At 39.9% G+C, this 8,528-nt stretch overlaps 1 non-coding gene across 1 annotated transcript; it reads left to right on the top strand.

Moving 5' to 3' along the window:
• The first annotated feature begins 6 nt into the window (after nucleotides 1–6).
• LOC102314243 lies at nucleotides 7–7,677 on the top strand. Its single transcript, XR_006052989.1, has 2 exons — nucleotides 7–3,765; nucleotides 4,712–7,677. It is a non-coding gene; the product is annotated as an uncharacterized LOC102314243 (transcript).
• Nucleotides 7,678–8,528: the final 851 nt, after the last annotated feature.

Here is an 8,528-nt window from a genome sequence, read left to right as displayed (position 1 = left end):
TGGAGAGGCAATCAGAAGTGACTTTGAAAAAATAATAATAATGCTGTGAGGTATTAAATGTGTTTGCATTCTCCATCAGTTTATCCTTCCTCCCTCAACTAATGTTACCCATGTTCCTGGGTGTGATGTTTGGGTTCTTTAAAACACAATTCAAATCCCTTCACTTTTAAATACTTTAGATACTTTTAAATACTTGTGTGTTAGATTTGATTGTCAGTGAATAAGACTGGATTTTTTGTACATGTCTACATTAGTTTAGTTAATATTTGTATTCAATATAATAATAATAACGATCAATGCCTCATGCTACATATAGTCTGTGGGGTTTTTTGTATGCTGTCTGTGATGCAGCATTATAGAGGTACTTCTGATCATCTGATTCTACCAGGATCACAATACCATCTGCTCATCTGCAAGCTCTCTTCAAACCAATGTTCAAACCAAAATTCTCCCATATCACCCCTGTGTTAAAATCCTTGCACTGGCTTCCGGTTGAGTATAGATATCAGTTTAAAATCCTCACTTTTACATTCATGTCCCTACAAGGTGAGGCCCCCACTTATATCACTGAGCTTCTCCAACCCTACTCTCCACACCGGATCCTTAGAGCCACTGATTCCATGGACCCGTTTGAAAACGAAGGGGGATCCCGCTTTTCAAACCTTGGCTTGAATATTATGGAACAGTTTACCTCCCCCGCTACGCACCATCAACTCTGTAGCTACTTTTAAAAAACAACTCAAAACACATCTGTTTAGACAGGCATTTAGGTAATATTCATGTGTAGTGTACTGTTTTAGTGGATATGCTATTATACCCTCTTTATAGTGTTTTATTTTTCGTTTGGTTTGCTTTTATTCCCTCGTGAAGCACTTTGAAATAACTTCCTGTTTTAAAAAGTGCTGTATAAATAAATTTTACTTACAATGTTTTATTATCTGAAAGAGGAACCATTACATCCTCGAAGATAAAAACAGCAAATGAATTATTCCAAATACCAAAAAGGTAAATTATACATGCAGTGCATCTGGAAAGTATCCACAACACTTGTTCCACATTTTGTCACGTTACACCCTTATTTCAAAATGGAAATACATTCAGTTTTAATTCACGTACACAATATTGCGGGATTGGTGACTTTTTACTTAGAGTGCTTTTAGTTTTTGGGGTGCTGTGCAGCCTGATATAGGGAGAGTCTGATCAGACCCAGCTGCCCTGCTAGGCTTCCTGGCACTGCCCCACCCGGCCACAACGAGTGAACTTTTTGGCCTAAATGCAAAGTGTCCTCTCTCAAGGAAATTGGGCTCATCATCTGGCCAATACCATCGCTGGCACACATCCACATGCTGTGAGGATGTGAGATCAAGGGAAAAATGAATGCAGTCATGTACAGAGAGCCTTGATGATAACCTGCTCCAGAGTGCTCACTAGGCCGGACTTGACCGAAGGTTTATATGCCAAGAGCACACAGCCAAGATAACAGTGGAGTGGCTTCAGGACCACAGCCCCGACCCAAGTGATCATATCTGGAGCGATCTGAAAATGGCTGTGCAATGACGCTCTGCATCTAACCTGATGCAGCTCGAGAGGTTATGCAAAGAAGAATGGAAGAACCTGTTGAAAAATAGTTCGACTTGAGGCTTTAACATGCAACATTTGGAGTTAGGCTGTATAGCTTCTGCTTAAACACAAAAACATCTGGTTGATAAAACTCTTGATCACCTCCCTTACATGACAAAATGACAAACAAGTAAAGTGCTGAGAATACTTTTGTGATGTATTGGGTAAAGCGTTCAGGGTCACCTGATCTATTCCTGCCAATAAGCTTTAAAAAAATGTAAGCGCCCAGTTTGTCTCCCAAATACAAACTGGGCACTGGTTCCACAGAGAAACTTGAAGCCTCTACCTCCCGTTCTACTGTTAACCCTAAAACACTAATGTCAGGTGATTTTCACCCACGTAAAACTGATAGTGTTACAAAACTCCACATTAATATAGTTTTTTGCTCTCACAAGTAAACTGAGAGTAAAGTGTTGTATTGAGGTGATGTGGTTCTAAGTAAGATGGGGCCTGTTACTTCATGTAGTATTGGCAGTTGGGCATGGAGGACCAGATCTTTGTCATGAGCTTATCTTTTAGGTGGAGAAGCATTCAGTGCGTTCGATGCATTACCTGTCCTTTGGGATTGATACCTAATCTCACAGTTGGACATGCTGGTATCTCCCCCTGACCTGATTTAAAATCTGTGAAATTAAAAAAAACACTCAATGATGTAAAAAATTTAAATTTCAAGGAAAAACCCCTGAAATTGGCTAGCATAAATTCTTATAGTGTCCACTAATGGAAAAGGGGTGGAACAATTACTGTTAAATGAAAGCGTCCAAACTGAACCACTGAACAACAGCAGCTTTAATCAGGGAGGTGATCAAGAGTTTTATCAACCAGACGTTTTTATGTTTAAGCGGAAGCAATACAGCCTAAGTCCAAGTACACATTGTTTAATAGTGTTTGAGTACAGAAAATGGCTTCTGGGACACTTAGAAATTACAAAACATTTTGGGAAAGCTACAAACATCAGCCACACTTGAATCTAGGATTCCATCCATCTATCTTCTTCCACTATCCGTGGCCAGGTTGCAGGGGCAGCAACCTAAGCAGAGTGGTTCTGCTCTGAGCCCCTAATTCCTCACCCTATCACTAAGGGAGAGGCCAGACACCCTTCGGACAAAGCCCATTTCCACCGCTTGTATCCACGATCACGTTCTTTCAGTCACGGCACGTGGGCATATGTGATGGTAGGGATGTAGATCGACTAGTAAATTGAGATCTTCGCTTTTACACTAAGCGCTCTCTTCCCCAAACTGGACCAGTACAACATCCGCATCACTGCAGCCGCAGCACCAATTCGTCTGTTCCCGTCACTCGTCAACAAGACCCCAAGATATTTAAATCGCTCCACTTGGGGCAGGAACTCGTCTCTGACCCGGGGTGGGGAATCCATCGTTTTCCAGCTGAGGACCATGGCCTCAGATTTGGTGGTGCTGATTCTCATTCCCACTGCTAGGATTCCCCAAAGTACTAAAAGGTTAGGAGTTGATTACATACACACTCTATGAAATACTCAAATAGAGGTAAACATTCGCCAAAAAATGAGCTGGACACTGTCATACAGTAGAAATGCCCAATCAATCTGAAATGGAGAATAACTCAAGTGTTACCATCTGTAGGATTAGATTTTGATTTTGTTTAAAGACAGAAGAATAAATGGAGAGGGCTTAGAGAAAAGATAGCAAAATAGTACTTCCTAGTGAGTTTAGAAAATGTGTTGCTGTTACTCGACTACAGGTCTTGGTTGAACTCTTTCTAATCCCTTTAATCTCCCCCTAATCCCCTCCATGTTGGGGGCATACTTGTGGGTTGCAAAATGGTCCAAACACACTCCAGTGATACAGCTCACACAAGCAATGAAATGCAACACTTTTGAGGGTTTTGGAAGACACCTTTAGGATTCCTATATTTGATATTTGCGCTTGTGCACGGTTGTCCCAAAGAATTAACTACTATGGTAATAAATCTGATTTCTGACTTTCTAAATGCTGCTTCTGTGCTTAGATGCAGAAGCTTTTCCCTGCATTCTCTAAGTCTCTCTTTCTCTGCATCACAGTGGCACTCAGTTGCAGTGTGAAGAAGAGTAATCCAGCAGAAGCTCTTCAGATACTCTCCTCTACACGCCTCAGTCTCAGGAGTCTGGCCACCAAAGCCAAGGTAACATTAAGAGACCCCCACTTAGCACGAAGCAGATATCTGCCTCACTTTATAGACAGTTTTCCTGATCAGGAACTAGGAGGAGGATTGAGTTTAGCCTGTCCCACTGTGTGTGTTCTTACTGTAGCAATTGCTCCTATAGGACCTCTTTCAGTGATGTTTTCGGGTTGTTCCTACTGCTTGTCAAGTACTTCTGACCTGCCCTGAAAAATTAAACACTAAACCTTGTTTGCACCTATTTTGCATTTCCCTTTGTTTACGGACATTTAATGTATGTTGTATACATATTAGACGCTGATATTAAAAGATAAGTAAATTTTCATACCATCCATATAAGTAAAAGCTTAGGTTTAGGAGTGCTATGATCACTGATTCATTTTCTTTCTGTTCTTGGCTCTCCATGATGTTAGTAAGAATGGGCATCCCTATATGGTCATTCTAGGTGTACAGCTTTGGCTATGAGCAAGAAAGCCACACCTTCCTGCCTCACTTCACCATGGGCAGCCAATCAGAAGAAAAGTTGGCTTGAAGAAATGCAGACCTTAAAAGGGGGCAAGACTAAATTACTTTCATCAGACACAGGGTGAAGTCAATGGTTGCATCAAGGCTTAGTATAAGATAAATAAGGATTATTTTAAACTGCAAAATAACAATAAGGTATCTGGAACCTCTTTAGCTCGTGGTCTTCACTCAGTAAGTGACGACGGCAGCACATGCTCATGCAGATGTTGTCAGCATGCAGCCTGACACAAAATCTTTACCAGGTTGTGACACCATTCAAAGCATCTGTTCTGCCTGAACAAACTCCTCCAGCAGGTGATCAAGACAAATGTCAGACGTGAAGATTTAGACACAGGCGTTTGGGTTGTTAAGTCGTTCTTCTCAGTGGTATAAGTTAACATTAATGACTTTATACTTGACTCTTCCATTGTATATCGTCTTCCAGCAAATCCACACAGACGTGGCCACAGGGAGGATCCATGCTGAGCTGCAGGACGGCGTTACTGCTGTGGAGCAAGTCATCACCGAGCTGCAAGATCTGAGTGGGAAGCTGCGTAACCAGTCACAGTGACCATCCATCTCTAATATGCCCCTTTTGTGGCAAAAGAGACAACCTTTGGTTCTCAGGGGTCCTCAGTAAGACTGAGTAATAAAGACCCAAACCAGCTCTACACCTGCATTTATCATCACAGTGTATTACTGAACCTGTTAAATAAAGCAAGCCAAAGGACTGAATTTGTAATCCTATTTTTATACCTTTATGTCCACTTTGAAATGTAAACACTCACTGGGTGGCATCTTAATATACAATGTTAAAAATTTGAATGCTTGCTTTGATTTTTTTTGTTGTAAATGAAGTGATAAAATCACCTTTATCTGTGATAAACAAAGTGATCAGTTGACAGATTTTGAAGCTGCATCCATACAGAATAGGCTCTCGGGACAGGATACAGCTTTAGGTCATCTGTATCTGTAAATATTTAGATCCCTCTCTCATCCACTGAAGAGACACATGTAAATGTAGTAAAAGAAATAGACCTAGATCGTAAAAATGTGATTGGTACAGTAGGTTACTGTACCCATTGTGGTAATTTCTGCAGAACAGAACATGGAAGAAAAATCGAGCCTCTATTCCAACTTCTTTGTCGGACATATTTCAAGATGCATACTCTAAAAATCTTAAATCTAGGCTCTTTCTTTTTTTATATACCTATTCAGTTCAATTTCATTTTATTTATACCTGCTATCAGCAAGCACTGGGAAACACGACAGTGGGAAAGAAAAACTCCCTTTTAACAGGAAGAAACCTCCAGCAGAACCAGCCTCAGGGAGGGATGGCCATCCACCACGACCAGTTCGGGTGATGGGAGGAAGACAGGGAAGAGAGCCAGAGATTAATAACAAGTGACGATTCAGTGCAGAGAGGTCTATTAACACACAGTGAGTGAGAAAGGTGACTGATTCCCCAGCAGGCTACACCTATTCCAGCATAAATAAGGAAGGATTCAGGGTCTCCTGATCCAGCCCTACCTCATCTGAAGTAAATCCGCAGTCCGAGAGGGAAGTGCACTAATGGGGTGATGTGGTACTACAAGGTCATTAAGATAAGATGGGGGCTGGTTATTCAAGACCTTGTATGTGAGGAGCAGGATTTTGAATAAATGAAGGGAAGCCAATATAGCTCTATTTGTGCTAAAATAATTTTATAGTCAACTAGGAAATGGCACTGATCTTAACCAGCCTGGAATAAACAAACTTGTCTTGTCTTCCCCTTTCAGCCAATAACACATGTATGTATCCAAATAGTTGCTAAGACTAGATTTGTATGAGGTGTGTGCTATTTTATAAACTGCCACTAGCTTAACAACTTGCATACATAAACTTTACATGCTAGTTGGTAAATGGAAAATAGACTGGTTATATAGCGCTTTTCTACTCGAGCACTCAAAGCGCTTTATACAATAGTAACTAACAGATTAGTAAAGTCCTATAAATGTACACATCAAAGCTGAAGTCAAATTATTTTCTATTGATTTACATTAAAGAAATGATCCAAAAGGCACAACAGTAGCACAACAGTACAGTGACTCATATTAAGAAAGGCGAGGCTGCTATTAAGGTGCTTATGTCAGCAACAACGTGATAGATACATAAATGGCAGCAATTAAAAAAACATCCAAGCAGAATGTTTTATTATATCGGAGTTGTTTTGATATTGTAGCTGTAGTGTAAGTTCTTTCTAGAATAACTCAAAATGATTGACTTTTTCTGTCCTTCATGAATATTTAAGTGAAATTGATTCCTAACACCAAGTCTTATCTCTTAAAGAATTGGTTGCATAAAGAAAAATTGTATACTAGAGAAGCAGACTTACCTTTCCCTTTAATCTCCTAACTACCTAAGTTACTCAGCTCTCGAACACCACCTCCACTCATTGTGTTCTCACTAATAAAAAGGCTATTAAAAACCATGAGCCATGCTCTGATGCTCTGCGAGATCATTTCCCAACTCATCCGACATGGTGAGCACACACACACGCATCCCATTTCCCTGCAGTTCATACAGGGAGGAGACCACCATTTGTTTCCTCAACTAGAAGAAAAATGACCTTGACATTGCTCAGGTTTTTTATCTCCCTTCTTTTTTCAGTGTATTGGAGCTCGTGTTTTATTTTTCTCTGCCCATTTGTCACAAGAGCCAGAACCTCTGTTTTGAAAGTATTACCACAGCGATAAGGACTTAAAGGCCCCTATAAATGGATGATCTCGCATGAGGGAGTGGAGCACTGTGACAATGTAAAATGTTGATGATTGCACTTTGACAGTTGCCTTCATGGTAAATTCTCTGAGCTAATATTCATGTTTGAATCCACATTTCCAGCCTCACTCCAGTTATTAAATAAAAATGGCAAGAAGAAATGACCTATTTTAGTCATCATTCATGACCACATTATATCACACCCACAGGATCTCTCAGCACTGGTGACTAATCTTCCTAATATGATTGTAAATTTACCAAATGCTATTATTAGATAAAGTCCACAAGAGTGATTTGCTGCTGTTCTGTCATCACCCAGAGGACAGCTTTGATAAAAGAAAACACAAGTTTGATTGTTTCGTGCCAGACTTGCGCTCCCAGAATTCCTGGTATTTCTCAGCAGGGGCTGCAAAGCTGATGTCAGCATTCACAAAACTCCCATTACCTCACACTTTAGTTCATGCGGCAGGGATATTATTTCAGTTGGACAAAATCTCTTCTCAAAAGAAGCAACAACAAAATCTGTCACTTGCACTTGAAAAACAAATGTTTACAGCATCCCAGAAGGTATTGTTTTCTTGAAATCGTGTAAATCAACTGGTTCTTATATGGTGTTTTTCTACTAAATATTAAATTGCAATTTGATCCAGTGTAGTGATATTATTGTTCTGTGTCTTTTGTATCATGTTTGATTAATAATTCAGAAAAGTTCTAAAACTTTTTTGTACAGAACCTTTCATACAAGCTAGTGCAGTTCGAATTGCTTCACTAATTATTAAACAAGCCGATAACTGAAAAGAACAGATGTTTAACAAAGCAATACATTCATAAATTCAAAGCAATATAAAGTAGATAAAATTAACAGAATTAAATAGTTGCATTATAAGCAGTTTAGAATTACAGTAGCATTCAATTCAATTTTATTTATACAGTGGCAAATCACAACAACAGTCGCCTCAAGGCACTTTATATTGTAAGGTAGACCCTACAATAATACATACAGAGAACAACCCAACAGTCATATGACCCCCTGTGACCAAGCACTTTGGCGACAGCGGGGAGGAAAAACTCCCTTTTAACAGGAAGGCAGAACCAGGCTCAGGGAGGGGCGGGGCCATCTGCCACAACCAGTTGGGGAGAGAGAAGGAAGACAGGATAAAGACGTGCTGTGGAACAGAGACAGAGGTTAATAACAAGTATGAATTAATCATAACGTTTAACTGTTTTTGTAGAGAAGGTGATCAGGCTTTTTATTCTTCTCCTATGTGATTATATGATACCGCCATCATATATATATGCACACACACACACACACACACACGTGTGTATATATACATATATATATACTAGGGGTGCAACGATACACAAAATTCACGATTAATAAGATGATGTCAGAGGAATTGGTGCACAAATTATCATCACTCACAGATCAGTGCTGTCGCTCTCTATACACAGTTCGCACGATTGCAAAGTGAAAGCAAAAAAACAAGCGCAAATTCAAACGC

This window comes from Haplochromis burtoni, unplaced genomic scaffold (genome assembly GCF_018398535.1).
Source record: "Haplochromis burtoni strain Fernald_Lab_line unplaced genomic scaffold, NCSU_Asbu1 Contig_525, whole genome shotgun sequence".
In the NCBI taxonomy this organism is placed as follows: Eukaryota; Metazoa; Chordata; class Actinopteri; order Cichliformes; family Cichlidae; genus Haplochromis; species Haplochromis burtoni.
The sequence above is the reverse complement of the archived record's forward strand: the minus strand, read 5'-3'. Positions and strand labels throughout refer to the sequence as shown.